At 46.6% G+C, this 15577-nt stretch overlaps 1 long non-coding RNA gene across 1 annotated transcript; it reads right to left on the reverse strand.

Annotated features, from left to right (window-relative positions):
- Nucleotides 1–2827: 2827 nt before the first annotated feature.
- On the reverse strand, nucleotides 2828–15330 carry LOC125352366. The gene is made up of 3 exons (XR_007211165.1): nucleotides 15319–15330; nucleotides 8538–8542; nucleotides 2828–3029 (listed from the first exon to the last, which is right to left on the reverse strand). It is a non-coding gene; the product is annotated as an uncharacterized LOC125352366 (long non-coding RNA).
- Nucleotides 15331–15577: the final 247 nt, after the last annotated feature.

Below are 15577 nucleotides of genomic sequence, written 5' to 3' on the forward strand. Positions count from 1 at the left end.
AGGAACCTCCCTGAAAGTCAAAGTGCACCTGGCCTGGTGTGGGGAGTTCTCCAGCAAGGGAGAGCAGCCCGTGCTGTGGGCTGGAGGTCAGCCTAGCTCCAGGCATGACAGGAATGATGAACCGACACTGAAGGGAGGTCATGCAAGGAAAACTGGACTACCTCTAGAGCAGCCCATCCCTGCTTGGGGAGGAGAACCAGCTTCTAGTTCCCAGGAGCAATGCTACCTTGACTTCCTTTAGAGGAAGTCAGAGATCAGCCTTTGTCTTCTGTTACATAGAACCTCCAACCCTAGGTCTTCTCTTTCACACCTGTTCCCTGGGCATCTCATCCAATCTCTAGGTTTTGTTCTTTTTGTTTTTGTTTTTTGCCAGTCCTGGGGCATGGACTCAGGGCCTGAGCACTGCCCCTGGCTTCTTTTTGCTCAAGGCTAGCACTTTGCCACTAGGGTCACAGCGCCACTTCTGGCCATTTTCTATATATGCGGTGCTGGGGAATCGAACCGAGGGCTTCATGTATATGAGGCAAGCACTCTACCACTAGGCCATATTTCCAGCCCCAGTCTCTAAGTTTTAAATACCACCGCATTGGTCAGGGTTTTCCAGAGAAACAGAGCAGGAGAGATTTAGTACAGTATTGGTGACTGGAAGCTGGTCAGTCCATAATCTGCTGTCTGCTGGCTGGAAAGCTGGGGAAGCTGGGACTGAGGCCAATGGTACATTCCAGTCAGAGTCCCCAGGCCTGGGAAGCAGGAATTCCCACTAAAGCAGTCAGGCAGAGGGAGAGAGAATCCAGCTTCCTGCTTCATTGTCCTGTTCTGACCCTCTAGGAGTTGCAGGAGGCTCACCCACACTGGGGAGGCCCTCCTGCTTCACTTGGCAGTTCATGTGCAAATCTTTCCAGGAGCCACCCTCGCAAACACACCCAGAAATGTTTCACTGGGTATCTGGGGTCTCCATGGCCCAGTCAAATTGATGTATCACACTGCCCGGATGCAAATCCTTCCCAAGCACATCTCTCCTAAATGTCATATTCCTAGATCTCACTTCCTATTCAGTATCTCTATTTGGATACCCAGTGGGCATCTCACGAGCAACCTAAGCTGCCTTCTGTTGTTCCTCATATGAAAGAGCATTTTTTTAGGGGGAGGGGGGGAGGCAGGGGTAGTCCTGGGGCTTGATCTGAGCCTTGGCACTGTCTCTGAGCTTCTTTGTGCTCAAAGCTCCCACTCTACCACTTGAGCTACAGCGCCACTTCTAGCCTTTGTCTGTTAATGTGGTACTGAGGAATTGAACCCAGGGCTTCATGCATGATAGGCAAGCACTCTACCACTAAGCCACATTCCCAGCCCTGGGGCTTGAACTCAGGGCCTGAGCACTGTTCTTGGCGCACATCCACACACACATAATAATACAATGCTAACTACTCAGGTGGCTGAGACTCGAAGATCAAGGTTCAAAGTCAGCCTCAGCAGAAAAGATTTCTCTCCAATTAATCAGCTACAGCTGAACTGGAGGCATGGCTTAAGTGGTAGAGCAGAAAATGCCAAGCAGCCAAGCAAGAACAAGAGACCCTGAGCTCACACCCACATGTGATTAATCCAGTTAAGGATCTGAGGATGGAGAGATTATTCTGGACTATGCAGGGATGTATGTTACAATCACACAGAGAGTCTCACAGGCTTTCCTGCCCTAGGTAGCTTCGAACTGTGATTCTTAGATCTCAGACTGCTGAGTAGCTAGAATTACAGCCACTGGCACCTGGCTAAAAGTCTAATTTTTGAAAAATTATAATTTTATTATTAAGGTGATATACCCCTTCTTCTGCTTTCCCCAGCCACCCCCTCCTATCCCTGCCCACAAGTCACATAGTTCATTTTCCACATAGGGCCTCCTGCCTACCATGCCAGCATTTATCCATCCTCCCTCCATTTCTGTGCCCCTCCTTATCCTCCCAAATAACAGAAAAAAGAACAAACAAAAACCAAAAGCAAAAAGCAACACTACCACCACCACCACCAACAAAACATCTTCTGTTTCCATTTCATAGAACTTGTTTTGATTAATAGTATTTTAGAGTGTGTCCAGATGGATTAGGGTGTGACCTCAGAGAAAGGAGGAATGTAACAGCTGCCAGGTGTGCCAGTTACCTAGGTAACTGGACGGAGACTTAAACAGGTAAGAACACCTGCAGCCCTCCTGGGAGTGGACCTCACAGGTAACCTGTTTCTTTCTGGGTGCAAGCGTATGGGCAGCAGTCCCATGGGACTGGCTTTTGTCTCATCCTTGCTTTCCCCAGCAGCCTGTGGGTGGAGTCACTTTACAGTCCAGGCAAGATTAAGCTCTCCAAAAGAGAAAGCAATGATTTGATTTTTTTAATTAATTAATTAATTTATTTATTTATTTATTTTTGGCCAGTCCTGGGCCTTGGACTCAGGGCCTGAGCACTGTCCCTGGCTTCTTCTTGCTCAAGGCTAGCACTCTGCCACTTGAGCCACAGCGCCACTTCTGGCCATTTTCTGTATATGTGGTGCTGGGGAAATCGAACCTAGGGCCTCATGTATACGAGGCAAGCACTCTTGCCAATAGGCCATATCCCCAGCCCATGATTTGATTTTTATGTACAAGAAAAAAAGGGGAGAATGTAATATGGAGGTCAGATCTGGCCAGTGCCATCATTGGCTGTTGAGGAGTGTCAAATTGACTCTATCTCAGACTAGTTAAAGAGAGCAGAAGCTGACTCCATCTTCACTAAGATCTCCCCCACCCTATCCAGGGAGGTTCCCCTTGGCTGTGATAAGATTGTATAAACTGCTTGACCACCTGAGTAGTGGAACGTTCCAGGTTAAGCCTGTGCCCTCCCATGAGTAGGCGTATCCGCCTTCATCAAGTGAGCCCCCCCAAATCTGTGCGCCAAGTGTAACTAACATGATAAGTTGGTTCAAACAGTTGCTATGAGGCAGACTGTAACTCCATTGGCCACCTGTGTGTGACCTGGCATGCTCTGTAAATGTTGTAACCTCATTGGCCACTTGCGTGTGGCAGGCTTGACCATGTGGTATTTGCCTTTATAATTCGATCCCAAGCATGGCCTGGGGCGCGTGGTCCCAGCTCCCAAGTCTGGGCTGTGACCCTGGCCCATCAGTATACTTTTTACTTCCCCAATAAATCCATCTTTTTACTTGAAAAAAATACTATCTTAAATGTGCAGAGGTGTTAAGCCATCGATTTCCTCCCCTGAGACTATCTTCCTTTAGTCTCACTGTTTGTGTGTGAACTACTGGGAGTAAAAGTCCCATTTTTATTTTTATTTTTCATTTACTTTTTTTTGCCAATCCTGGGGCTTGAATTCAGGGCCTGGGCACTGTCCCTCAGATTCTTTTGCTCAAGGCTAGGGCTCTGCCACTTGAGCCACAGTGCCACTTCTGGCTTTTTCTGTTTGTGTGGTACTGAGGAATCGAACTCAGAGCTTCATGCATGCTAGGCAAGCACTCTACGACTAAGCCACATTCCCAGCCCCCAAAGTCTCATTTTTAAAGAGATGTGTCTATAGCATCCATCAACCTAGGGGCATAGCTACCTTGTGATTCAAAATGTGAAGGAGCCCTTTCTGTCTGTATTGCTTGAGGACTTCCAGGTGAACTGGGGGGTTGGGGGTAGGGGTACCATCCACCCTGCACCCTACCCCACAATGCCATCTTACCACCAACGTCTCCTGCCAGGCTCACTGCTACCCCTGTCCAGGCCACCTTGGGTGACAATATGGCCAACCTCAACTCATCAGCAAATGCCCCACTGTTAAAGGTGAGTGGAGCACATGTGAATTCTCCCTTGGCTTGGTAAGTTGGCCTTCTGACAAGGACCATGCACCAAGAACCACTCAAATAACCACCCTCATTTGGTTTCAACCACATCCAATCAGTCAACTGTCAGAATGGCTGTTGTCACCATCTGCCCATCCTGTTGAGGTGCCAGACTTTGAAGTCAGGCCCCACCACGTGAACCCCATTTTAGAATCGAACCCTGAGCCAATCAGATTTGTACCTGTGTTCTAATCTTGCTTGCACAGCTGATTGTTGTAACCTTGTTCTTTGCCTTTATAAGCCCTGTGTAATCACAGCTCGGGGCTTCCTCCTAACCTCCGCTGTGTCGGTGGGTAGGACGAGGCCCGAGTTGGCAGCTCGTTAAATAAAACCTTGCCTTGCTTTTGCATTTCGGAGTGTCTGAATCTCGGTGGTCTTCTTGGGGGTGGTCTTGAGACTTGGCACAACATTTGGGGGCTCGTCCGGGATAGCCCCAGAGACCCCGAGATCCCAGACTCCGAAGGTAAGAAAACAGCACTGCTCATTTGTCTTGTCCTGTAATTTGTCTGTTTTGCTTTTGCTTGTAGGGCGCGAGTCAGTTTGGTTTTTGGCCGGAACTGACCAGGAGGACCTCCTAAACGAGACTCAACCCGCCCACCTTGTACTTGGGTCTGCTCCTTCTGCTTATCTGGCAGGAGGTTGTGGGCCAACTTGGGTCCACTCCTCCCGTACCCTGGCAGGAGGTTGTGGGCCAACTTGGGAGATCTCCAACTCGTATCTCGGGTCCACTCCTTCTGCACCCTTGCAGGCGGTTGTGGGCCAACTCGGGTCCACTCCTTCTTACAGGAGGTTGTGGGCCAACTCGGGTCCATTCCTTCTGCACCCTTGTAGGAGGTTGTGGGCCAGCTTGGGAGATCTCCAACTCGTAACTTTTCTTAGGCCTGTGTGTTTTCCTCCTTTTGTAAAATGTATGTGTGTGTGCATGTGTGAGTGTGAACATGTTCAAGACTGCAGTATGATGCAAAACTAAGTTTAAATTCAAAGGTCTTCATGCCATGCAGTAACTGGGACTGAAGAAAAAAAAAAAAAAAAGAGGCTCTTTTGAAACAAGCAGCCCGTGAGCAAAGGGCGGCACCTGGTTTCAGATTGCCTGTGAGCTTCAGTTTTTCCAATGCAGATAAAAGCTAAAGTGTTGTGTTAATGTTGGGTTAGTAAAAAGGCTTTGGAAATCAAGAATACATTTCTAGATAAGAAATTTGGAAGTAAAATTGTCCTAATTATCGCAAAGTGAGAAATGGAGAATTATGGCTACCAAAATGTTTAATTGCCATTCTAGCTTCTTTGTAGTTTTTTTTTGTAACAGTTTCCAGCAGGCCCACAGAGAAGCACAGGTGATTCCTACAAGTTTGTCAAGATCTAATACTGGCCCTTAATAAGTTCCAGGTAAGAGAGCATGCTTAAAAACTACTGTGTGGACCACCTTGTTGCTTCTAATTGGAGTAAAGTGGCCTTTTGTAAGACTCGCTGATCTGAAATCTGCGGTTCGAAGCCAGCCCGGGCAAAGAAAGGTCCCTGTGAGAGACTTGTCTCTAATCAGCCAGCAGAGTGCTGGGAACGGAGTTGTGTGGAGCTCAAAGTGGTAGGGTGCTAGTCTTGAGCTGGAGAGCTGAGGGACAGCGCTCAGGCCCTGAGTCCAAGTCCAGTGGAAAGTCACTCCTCCTGGGACAAAAGTGATGGAGCATCCAGAGGCAGTAAGCCACTGCTTGGATGGCAGAGATGGTGTCAGATCCTAGAGTCACTCCTGTTGGCCTTTCAAAAGTTAAAGCCGGGAAGTCCTATAAGAATAGTTCATAAGCATGCCTTTCCAATGCCCATGTCTGTCTACTGGGCAGGAATTTGCCAGTCATCTGTGATAGTGGTTAGTAAGGGTAAGTTTGTCAAATGAGAGGATAGATTAAAATCTCACCCCCCGCATTTACTCAAAGCCCTGACTGGCAGTGAGAATTTTAAGCTCATACATCTGTTTAGTAAAGAAAGCTTGTAGACCTGAGATTGTGTCCTTATTGAGATCTGTTAAAGGCCTCTCAGCTTGCCAATGCCCCCAATCAACAGATTACTAAAGGAGCTCACCTCTGTGGGAATAGGCCAGGCGTGTATTGGGAAGTAGATTTCACAGAAATTACAAATATTTGCTAGTTTTTGTAGACACCTTTTCAGGATGGGTTGAACAAAGCATGAGACTGCGAATGTAGTGGCTAAGAAGATCCTGAAAGAAATCCTACCCAGGTATGGCTTCCCATCCACCATTGGGTCAGACAATGGGCAGGCTTTCGTCTCAAAAGTAAGTCAGAGAATAGCCGCTGCACTGGGGACGGATTGGAAATTGCATTGTGCTCATAGACCCCAGAGTTCAGGACAGGTAGAATGAATCGGACTCTAAAAGAGACCGTAACTAAATTGGCCTTAGAGACTGGCGCAGACTGGGTGTCACTCCTTCCTTTTGCTCTGCTTAGAGTAAGAAATTCTCCCTATCAGCTTGGCTTTACTCCTTTTGAAATAATGTAGGGGTACCCTCCGCCCATTATCCCTAGCCTTCAGACTGAATTGCTTGCTGATTTGGATAATGCTGAATTTTTGTGTAAACTCGATTATTTGCAGCTCGTGTACAAGAATGTGACCCCAACTTAAGGCATTATATGATTCTGCTTCTGTCCCTACCCCCCATTTATTCAGACCAGGGGACTGAAATCCTAAGAACCACGGTGGAAGGAACCCTAGACGGCATCGCCACTTGGGTTCATTGCTTCCACGCCAGGCCAGCTGACCCCTTTGCCCTGGATGACAACTACCGTGATGGAACATGGGAGGTCTCCAAGCACCCAACTCAGCCGCTTTGCCTTCGCCTCAAGAAAAGAAAGTTAGACTGAGACTAAGGTTATAGGTTCCTGGCTAGGTAAGGTCTACGCCCCTGAGTCAGCCTGAAGAAGTTACAGAAGATGGATGATCTTCACCCATCAGCCCCCCTTTAAAATCAAGGGACCAGAGTTGTTTTTGGGAAGATGAGGCAGGATAAACTAGAGACATGCAAGAGGTACAGAGAATATTCTTGTAAGAAATGGTGACAGGCCATTTGTTTACTACATTGGGCCCTACTGGCCCATGCCTTACCTCTATATCATCCCCTAGACATGCAAGCCATTGAAATGGACAGAATGGAGCCATGATTGGCTCCCAAGGTACCAAAAAGAAAAAGGGGGAAATGAGGTGCCAGACTTTGAAGTCAGGCCCCACCACGTGAACCCCATTTTAGAATCGAACCCTGAGCCAATCAGATTTGTACCTGTGTTCTAATCTTGCTTGCACAGCTGATTGTTGTAACCTTGTTCTTTGCCTTTATAAGCCCTGTGTAATCACAGCTCGGGGCTTCCTCCTAACCTCCGCTGTGTCGGTGGGTAGGACGAGGCCCGAGTTGGCAGCTCGTTAAATAAAACCTTGCCTTGCTTTTGCATTTCGGAGTGTCTGAATCTCGGTGGTCTTCTTGGGGGTGGTCTTGAGACTTGGCACAACACTGTGTGTTGAGAAAAGTGAGCAGAAAATATGAACTTCCGCCCAGGAAAGCTTGTCATTAGGTTTAAGTTTAGGGATCACTTCTGATTAGGGGTAGAGGTGAAGTTTAGTTTTGCACTGGAACTTACTTGAAGAATTACAGGTAAAGTCAGTATGCATGTAAATTAGAATGATTGTGTGAATGTTAGGATTCCAGCATAATTAAGGCTAGGGCTTAGGTTAGGTTTAGGGTTAGGAAAAAGGTAAAATTTGAGGTGCCAGACTTTGAAGTCAGGCCCCACCACGTGAACTCCATTTTAGAATCGAACCCTGAGCCAATCAGATTTGTACCTGTGTTCTAATCTTGCTTGCACAGCTGATTGTTGTAACCTTGTTCTTTGCCTTTATAAGCCCTGTGTAATCACAGCTCGGGGCTTCCTCCTAACCTCCGCTGTGTCGGTGGGTAGGACGAGGCCCGAGTTGGCAGCTCGTTAAATAAAGCTTTGCCTTGCTTTTGCATTTCGGAGTGTCTGAATCTCGGTGGTCTTCTTGGGGGTGGTCTTGCGACTTGGCACAACAATTTAGGGTGAAATGAACTCAAAGAATTCCAAGTAGACCTATCAGAAGATCACAATAGCTAAACAGCTACGTACATATGATTATATAAGATGAGGCTAAGTAAAATGAACTCCAAGAGAAGGAAACAGTTTTATTGTTGTCACTATGTTTAATGTAGTAGGTGAATTTCCTGTGGCATTCCCTATGGTTACTGTATATGATTGTGGGTGTCAGATTGACTGTTACTGTATATGGTTGTGGTACACTGGACATTGTATATTTGCTTACCTGAACTAGGGGAGGGAAAGAAAAATGAGGGAGGGTATAATAAATATGACAAGAAATGTACTCACTACCTTATTATGTAACTGTACCCCTTCTGTACATCAGCTTGTCAATAAAACTTAATTTAAAATAAATAAGAATTCCTGGTCAAGAGGATGCTGAGAAGATGGAGAGCATCTCCTGATGAAAGGCGCAGGGAATCAGGGAAAGCCAGAGGATGCCAGACATTGCAAGCAGTCGAGTATAGTGAAAAACAAGAAGCATCAAATCTTAAGCTTCTAAAAGGAGAGAAACCAAACTTCAACAGACCCATGAATCCACAGCTTCAGGTAAGGTTAGGATAAAACTGAAACTCATTCTAAGAATTATGAATAGAAAGCTGGGTACTGGTGGCTCATGCCTGTAATCCTAGCTACTCAGGAGGCTGAGATCTGAGAATCCTGGTTCAAAGCTCTTGTCTCCAATTAACAACCAGGAAACTGGAAGTGGTGCTGTGGCTCAAAGTGGTAGAGCGCGCGCCTTCTGCTAGGATGAATATAGTATTTATGTTACTACTAGTGTTATGCCAAGTCGCGAAACGACCACCAAGAAGACCACCGAGACTCAGACATTCCAAAATGCAAAAGCAAGGCAAGGCTTTATTCAAGTGGGCCGCGGCCCAGGTCTCATCCTACCCACTGACACAGCAGAGGTTAGGAGAAAGCCCCAAGCTGTGATTCCACAGAGCTTATAAAGGCAAAAACAAAGTTACAGCAATCAGGTGTTCAAGCAAGAAAAAAAACAAAGTTACAGCAATCAAAGTTACAGGTTTTTTTTGTTGTTGTTTTTTAAAGGAATCAGGTGTTCAAGCAAGCAAGATTAGGACATAGGTACAAATCTGATTGGCTCAGGGCTCGAGGCATTCTGGGGGCGGTTAGAGTTAAGCATTCCCAGGCGGTTAGAGTTCTTGACCGGCTGGGCCCTAATAAGCTTGCCCTGGTTTTGCTCATAGTTTAAACAGACAACAAAACGGGGCTGCCTGAAAATGGGGTTTACTTTAACTCTTCATTCCCCCCTTCACTAGGATTTGGGTATGTTTAGGGTTTGAGTTAGGATTCAGGTTAGGAAACAAGTCTAGAGTCAAAACTTATCTTAAGAACTAGGGGCTGGGAATATGGCTTCGTGGTAGAGTGCTTGCCTCATATACATGAAGCCCTGGGTTCCATTCCAAAGCACCACATAAACAGAAAAGGCCAGAAGTGGTGCTGTGGCTCAAGTGGTAGAGTGCTAGCCTTGAGCAAAAAGGAGCTAGAGGCAGTGCTCAGGCCCTGAGTTCAAGCCCCAGGACTGGCAAAAAAAACCCTAAACCAACCAAACAAACACCAAAAAAAAAAAAAACACAACCTAGGAGTCAGGTAAAAGTTACGGTGATTATAAATTACAGTATTTGTATTACTCAGGATTCTTGTAAAATTAGGATTAGGGCTACGTTTCTGGTTAAGATTAGGGTTAGAATTAGGAAAAGATAGGCTTAGGATAAAACTGAAACATTTTAAGAATTGTTGAGTCAGCTAAAAGAATGAATGGAAAGTAGATGATTTCTGTTACTGATCTGGTATAATTAGAGTTATGGTTAGTTTTCCATATAGGGTTAGGTTTAGGCTTATGATTTGGAAAATTGAGGTTTAGCGTAAATCTAAAATTTATTTTAAGAACTAGGAGTTGAATGCAAGGTAGTACAAACAAATTAGGATATTTGTCTTGGTATTCTTGTACAATTAAGTTTAGGGTTTGGGTTTGTTATGCCAAGTCACGAGACAACCACCAAGAAGGCCACCGAGACTCAGACATTCCGAAATGCACAAGCAAGGCAAGGCTTTATTCAAGCGAGCTGCAACTCGGGCCTCGTCCTACCTACCGACACAGCAGAGGTTAGGAGGGAGCCCCGGGCTACGATTACACAGGGCTTATAAAGGCAAAGAACAAGGTTACAACAATCAGGTGTTCAAGCAAGCAAGATTAGGACACAGGTACAAATCTGATTGGCTCAGGGTTTGAGGCATTCTAGGGGTGGTCAGAGTTAAGCATTCCCAGTGGTTAGAGTTCTAGACCGACTGGGCCCTAATGGGCTTGTCCTGGGTCTGCTCACAGGGCCTGCTTATCTCAGGTTCACGTGGTAAAGTGGGGTTCACGTGGTAAAGTGGAGCTTGACTTCAAAGTCTGGCACTTCATTTCCCCTTTTCTTTTTGGTACCTTGGGAGCCAATCATGGCTCCATTCTGTCCATTTCAATGGCTTGCATGTCTAGAGGATGATATAGAGGTAAAGCATGGACCAGTAGGGCCCAAAGTAGTATCCGAAAATAACTCTGGTCCCTCGGTTTTAAAGGGGGGGCTGATGGGTGACGATCATTCATCTTCTGTAACTTCTTCAGGCTGACTCAGGGGCGTTGACCTTACCTAGCCAGAAACCTATAACCTTACCAAGGGACTGCAGGATTACTGCAAACTGAAAATTAACTTTCAGCTATACAGACTTACCATTAGCTGTATGGTGTTTAGTATCCAAATGTAAGCAACAAAATAATACATAAACTTCTCAGCTGTGCTCTAAGGGTCGGGTGGCTATACCTGTATTCCTGAGCAAGCCCAAAACTACCTAAAATAAGGGGGTCACCTCCCTTTGGAGTGAGCTGCCAAAATAACATCAACACTAGCCAGGGTAGTTAGGAAAGAAGGCAAAAATAAAATTATGGGGCTGGGGATATAGCCTAGTGGCAAGAGTGCCTGCCTCAGATACACGAGGCCCTAGGTTCGATTCCCCAGCACCACATATACAGAAAACGGCCAGAAGCGGCGCTGTGGCTCAAGAGGCAGAGTGCTAGCCTTGAGCGGGAAGAAGCCAGGGACAGTGCTCAGGCCCTGAGTCCAAGGCCCAGGACTGGCCAAAAAAAAAAAAAAAAAGAAAATTATAACAATGTTCAGTTTAACTTTCTTTTCTTGAGGCAAAGGCGAAGTGCTGAGTCGGGTGCTTGGAGACCTCCCATGTTCCACCACGGTAGTCGTCGTCCAGGGCAAAGGGGTGAGCTAGCCTGGTGTGGGAGCAATGGACCCAAGTGGCGATGCTGTCTACCTTGAGGGTAGTGGGAGTAGTCAGTAGCACTACGTAGGGTCCCTTCCACCGTGGTTCTGAGGATTTGGGGTTATGCCTTCGGATGAACACCCAGTCCCCTGGTCTGAATAAATGGGGGGTAGGGACAGAAGCAGAATCATATAATGCTTTAAGTTGGGGCCACATATTCTTGTGCATGAGCTGCAAATAATTACACAAAAATTCAGCATCATCCAAATCAGCAAGCAATTCAGTCTGAAGGCTAGGGATAATGGGCGGGGGGTACCCGCACATTATTTCAAAAGGAGTAAAGCCAAGCTTATAGGGAGAATTTCTTACTCTAAGCAGAGCAAAAGGAAGGAGTGACACCCAGTCTGCGCCAGTCTCTAAGGCCAATTTAGTTACGGTCTCTTTTAGAGTCCGATTCATTCTCTCTATCTGTCCTGAACTCTGGGGTCTATAAGCACAATGCGATTTCCAATCCGTCCCAGTGCAGCGGCTATTCCCTGACTTACTTTTTTTTTTTGGCCAGTCCTGGGCCTTGGACTCAGGGCCTGAGCACCTTCCCTGGCTTCTTCCTGCTCAAGGCTAGCACTCTGCCACCTGAGCCACAGTGCCCCTTCTGGCCGTTTTCCATATATGTGGTGCTGGGGAATCGAACTGAGAGCTTCATGTGTAGGAGGCAAGCACTCTTGCCACTAGGCCATATTCCCAGCCCCCTGACTTACTTTTGAGATGAAGGCCGGTCCGTTGTCCCACCCAATGGTGGATGGGAAGCCATACCTGGGTAGGCTTCCAAGATCTTCTTAGCCACTACATTCGCGGTCTCATGCTTTGTTGGATAGGCTTCAACCCATCCTGAAAAGGTGTCTACAAAAACTAGCAAATATAGGGCCAGGGCGAGGGGTGGAGCCGCGCCGGGCCCCGCCCCCTCCGGCACATGCCGCTGTCCGCATGTCCCGACGCGAATAAAGTTCTCCGCGGCTTTGAAAAAAAAAAAAACTAGCAAATATTTGTATCCAAATTTTCCAGGTTTAAATCTACTTCCCAATACACACCTGGCCTATCCCCACGGAGGCGAGCTCCTTTAGTAATTTGTTGATTGGGGACATTGGTTAGCTGACAGGCCTTGCAATTTTTAATAATATCTTCAATAAGTTGATCTCCTTGTCTAATTTTCACTTTGGAGTGTCGGAGCAAGTCCTGCATTCTTTGGGTTCCCATGTGAGAAGCTCGGTGGATTCTCTTAAGGATCCCTTTACCCAGCCCTTGTGGCAAGATAAGTTTCCCTTCACAAGTTTTCCATCAGTCATTGTTTCCTTCTCTGTTCAGGGTTTTGTGGGCCATGGGATTTTTCTTTATCCACTCCAAGTCTTCTTGGGAATACTGGGGCACAGGAGGCAAAGCTCATGGTCCTGGGTCTACTAAAGTCAATACTTTTGCTCTGGGCTGAAGGGCTGCTTCCTTGGCTGCCTGGTTGGCTAGATTATTTGGTGGCTTCATATAGAAGCTTGGCCATCTCAGCAAACCCAGGTATCCATAGCCGGCAAAAAGCCTGCTGTTGCTGTTCCCAGGAACTCTGACTTGTCTGGCTGACTTAGGCACAGGGATTTTTGGCACAGTCTCCTTACGTGCATCCAACAGCCAATGCTTGCCCTCTTTTAATATGAAGCCCAGATAGGTGACTTCAGGTTTACAAATTTGTGCCTTTTAACATTCTAGTTTGTAAATCCAAATTTTTGACACTTAGCTCTGATTTTTTTAACTATAGTTCCTCTTTAATGCAATGCAAGAATCTTTTAAAGTATTTGGTAATGCCCAAACTTGATGAGCATTTGAATTTAAACTTAAACTCACTCAATTTTACATCATACTAACAGTCTTGAACATGTTCACACTCACACATGCACACACACATACATATTCAAAAGATCTTAAAGCACGCAGAATAAGCATCAGCCGTACATTTTAAGACAAAAACCTTTAACAAATGATTTTAGCATTCTCCAGCCTCATTTTCCAGGGCTTGATAGTTTTAGTAAAACATTTTTAGTCTTAGTAAAACATTTTAGCACACCAAATAATTTTCTGCTTAAGAAGGCTGGGTGGGGGTCCCCTTAGAGTTCTTTTTTTGCAGACACTCACACTGATTGTGGGCTGTTGCCTGTACACCTCATGCAGTTTTGACACAAAAGAGACTATCAGAACACAGACGACAGCGCTGCGCGGTGGGGTCACTCCCCACTGCCTGTGGGTGGCTTGGGCTGGCCCCATGTCTGCCCCTGTCGGTGGCGGCTGTGGGTCAGGACTCAGGGCCGACACCTCCGTGCCCTGGGCTATTGGCGCCAGGACTGGTCAGGACCCTCCAAAGTGGAGGACACAGCTGAAACATTTTAAGAAAGGCCAAACCCAAGCTGGAGTGTCCCTGTCAACTAGTTCCCTCCAGGTGTCTATATAAGAAATCTGGTCTAGATAGCCTAAATGAGGGGCATCGATTTAAAGCTCCCCTCAGGTGGCCAATTAGCTCTCTCAAGGATGTGCCATTCTGATTTGCACAGGGTAAACCTAGCAAGTCAGAGACTGAGATCTTGAGAATTGCAGTTCCTTGAGGGCCACACCTTGGTTCTGAGCTATCTCCTTGACCTCTCTCCAGTGAGCTCGGGTCAAATCTAGGGGGCTAGATGGAGGTCCCCAAGATAGAACATTACCCATAGCTCTGATCAGATGTTTAGTTCAAAAGGCTAAAAACAAACAAACAATACAACACATAGGCCTGAGAATAAGAAAAGAGTTGGAGATCTCTTAAGTTGGCCCACAAGCCTCCTTCTCCTGCTAAGCAGCAGGAGGAGACCTAAGTTGGCCCAACCTCCCGCAAGGGTGCAGGAAGAGTGGACCTGAGTGGACTCAGAGTCTGGGGCTCAGGTAGTGGAGAGTCTCCTAGATTGGCCCACAAGCCTCCTTCTGCAAGCTAAGCAGCAGGAGCAGATCTAAGTTGGCCCAACCTCCCGCAAGGGTGCAGGAGGAGTGGACTCAGTAGTGGTGGAGAATCTGGGGCATCCCCCAGTCTCCCACGGGATTGCCGAGTAAGTGCATCCACTTCAACAACCCCTTAAAGAATCCCTTTAAGAAATAAGCAAAAGCAAAACAGACAAACAGACAAATTACAGCTCAAGACAAATAAACAAATGAACAGCGCTGTTTCCTTACCTTCTGAGTCGGGGGTCTCTGGGGCGATCCTGGACGAGCCCCCAAATGTTATGCCAAATCGCGAGACGACCACCAAGAAGGCCACTGAGACTCAGACATTCCGAAATGCAAAAGCAAGGCAAGGCTTTATTCAAGCGAGCTGCAACTCGGGCCTTGTCCTACCCACTGACACAGCAGAGGTTAGGAGGGAGCCCCAAGCTACGATTACACAGGGCTTATAAAAGCAAAAAACAAAGTTACAACAATCAGGTGTTCAAGCAAGCAAGATTAGGACACAGGTACAAATCTGATTGGCTCAGGGTTCGAGGCATTCTAGGGGTGGTCAGAGTTAAGCATTCCCAGTGGTTAGAGTTCTAGACCGACTGGGCCCTAATGGGCTTGTCCTGGGTCTGCTCACAGGGCCTGCTTATCTCAGGTTCACGTGGTAAAGTGGGGTTCACGTGGGAAAGTGGGGCTCACGTGGTAAAGTAGGACCTGACTTCAAAGTCTGGCACTTCAGGTTGGGAAAAGATCAGGCTTAGGATAAAACTGAAACGTACTTTAAGAATTATGACTCAGGGGGCTGGGGAGATAGCCTAGTGGCAAGAGTGCCTGCCTTGGATACACGAGGCCCTAGGTTCGATTCCCCAGCACCACATATACAGAAAACGGCCAGAAGGGGCGCTGTGGCTCAAGTGGCAGAGTGCTAGCCTTGAGCGGGAAGAAGCCAGGGACAGTGCTCAGGCCCGGAGTCCAAGGCCCAGGACTGGCCAAAAAATAAAAAAAAAAAGAGTTAGGGTTAGACATTTTATGAATGCTATGAGACTAACCAAAGAATAGTGGAAGAATTCACGGAGAACACAAAATGCTAAATGAATTTCAAAAGATGGCAAAGGAGTAAGTATAATAAAAAAAATAGCCACTTGGTTTAAAGAGATGAAGGAAGGCAAAGATAAACAAATGAAATAAAGATGTCAATACTAGATCTAAAAAAAGACGTCAATAAAGAGATAGGAACCTTTAAATATGGCCAAATCAAAGGCAGAGAAATAAAAAACTAAGTAGAAAGCCTCTGTGGCAGAATAAATGACATAGAAGACAGAGTCTTGGGG

The sequence above is a fragment of the Perognathus longimembris genome, chromosome 6 (genome assembly GCF_023159225.1).
Source record: "Perognathus longimembris pacificus isolate PPM17 chromosome 6, ASM2315922v1, whole genome shotgun sequence".
NCBI lineage: Eukaryota > Metazoa > Chordata > Mammalia > Rodentia > Heteromyidae > Perognathus > Perognathus longimembris.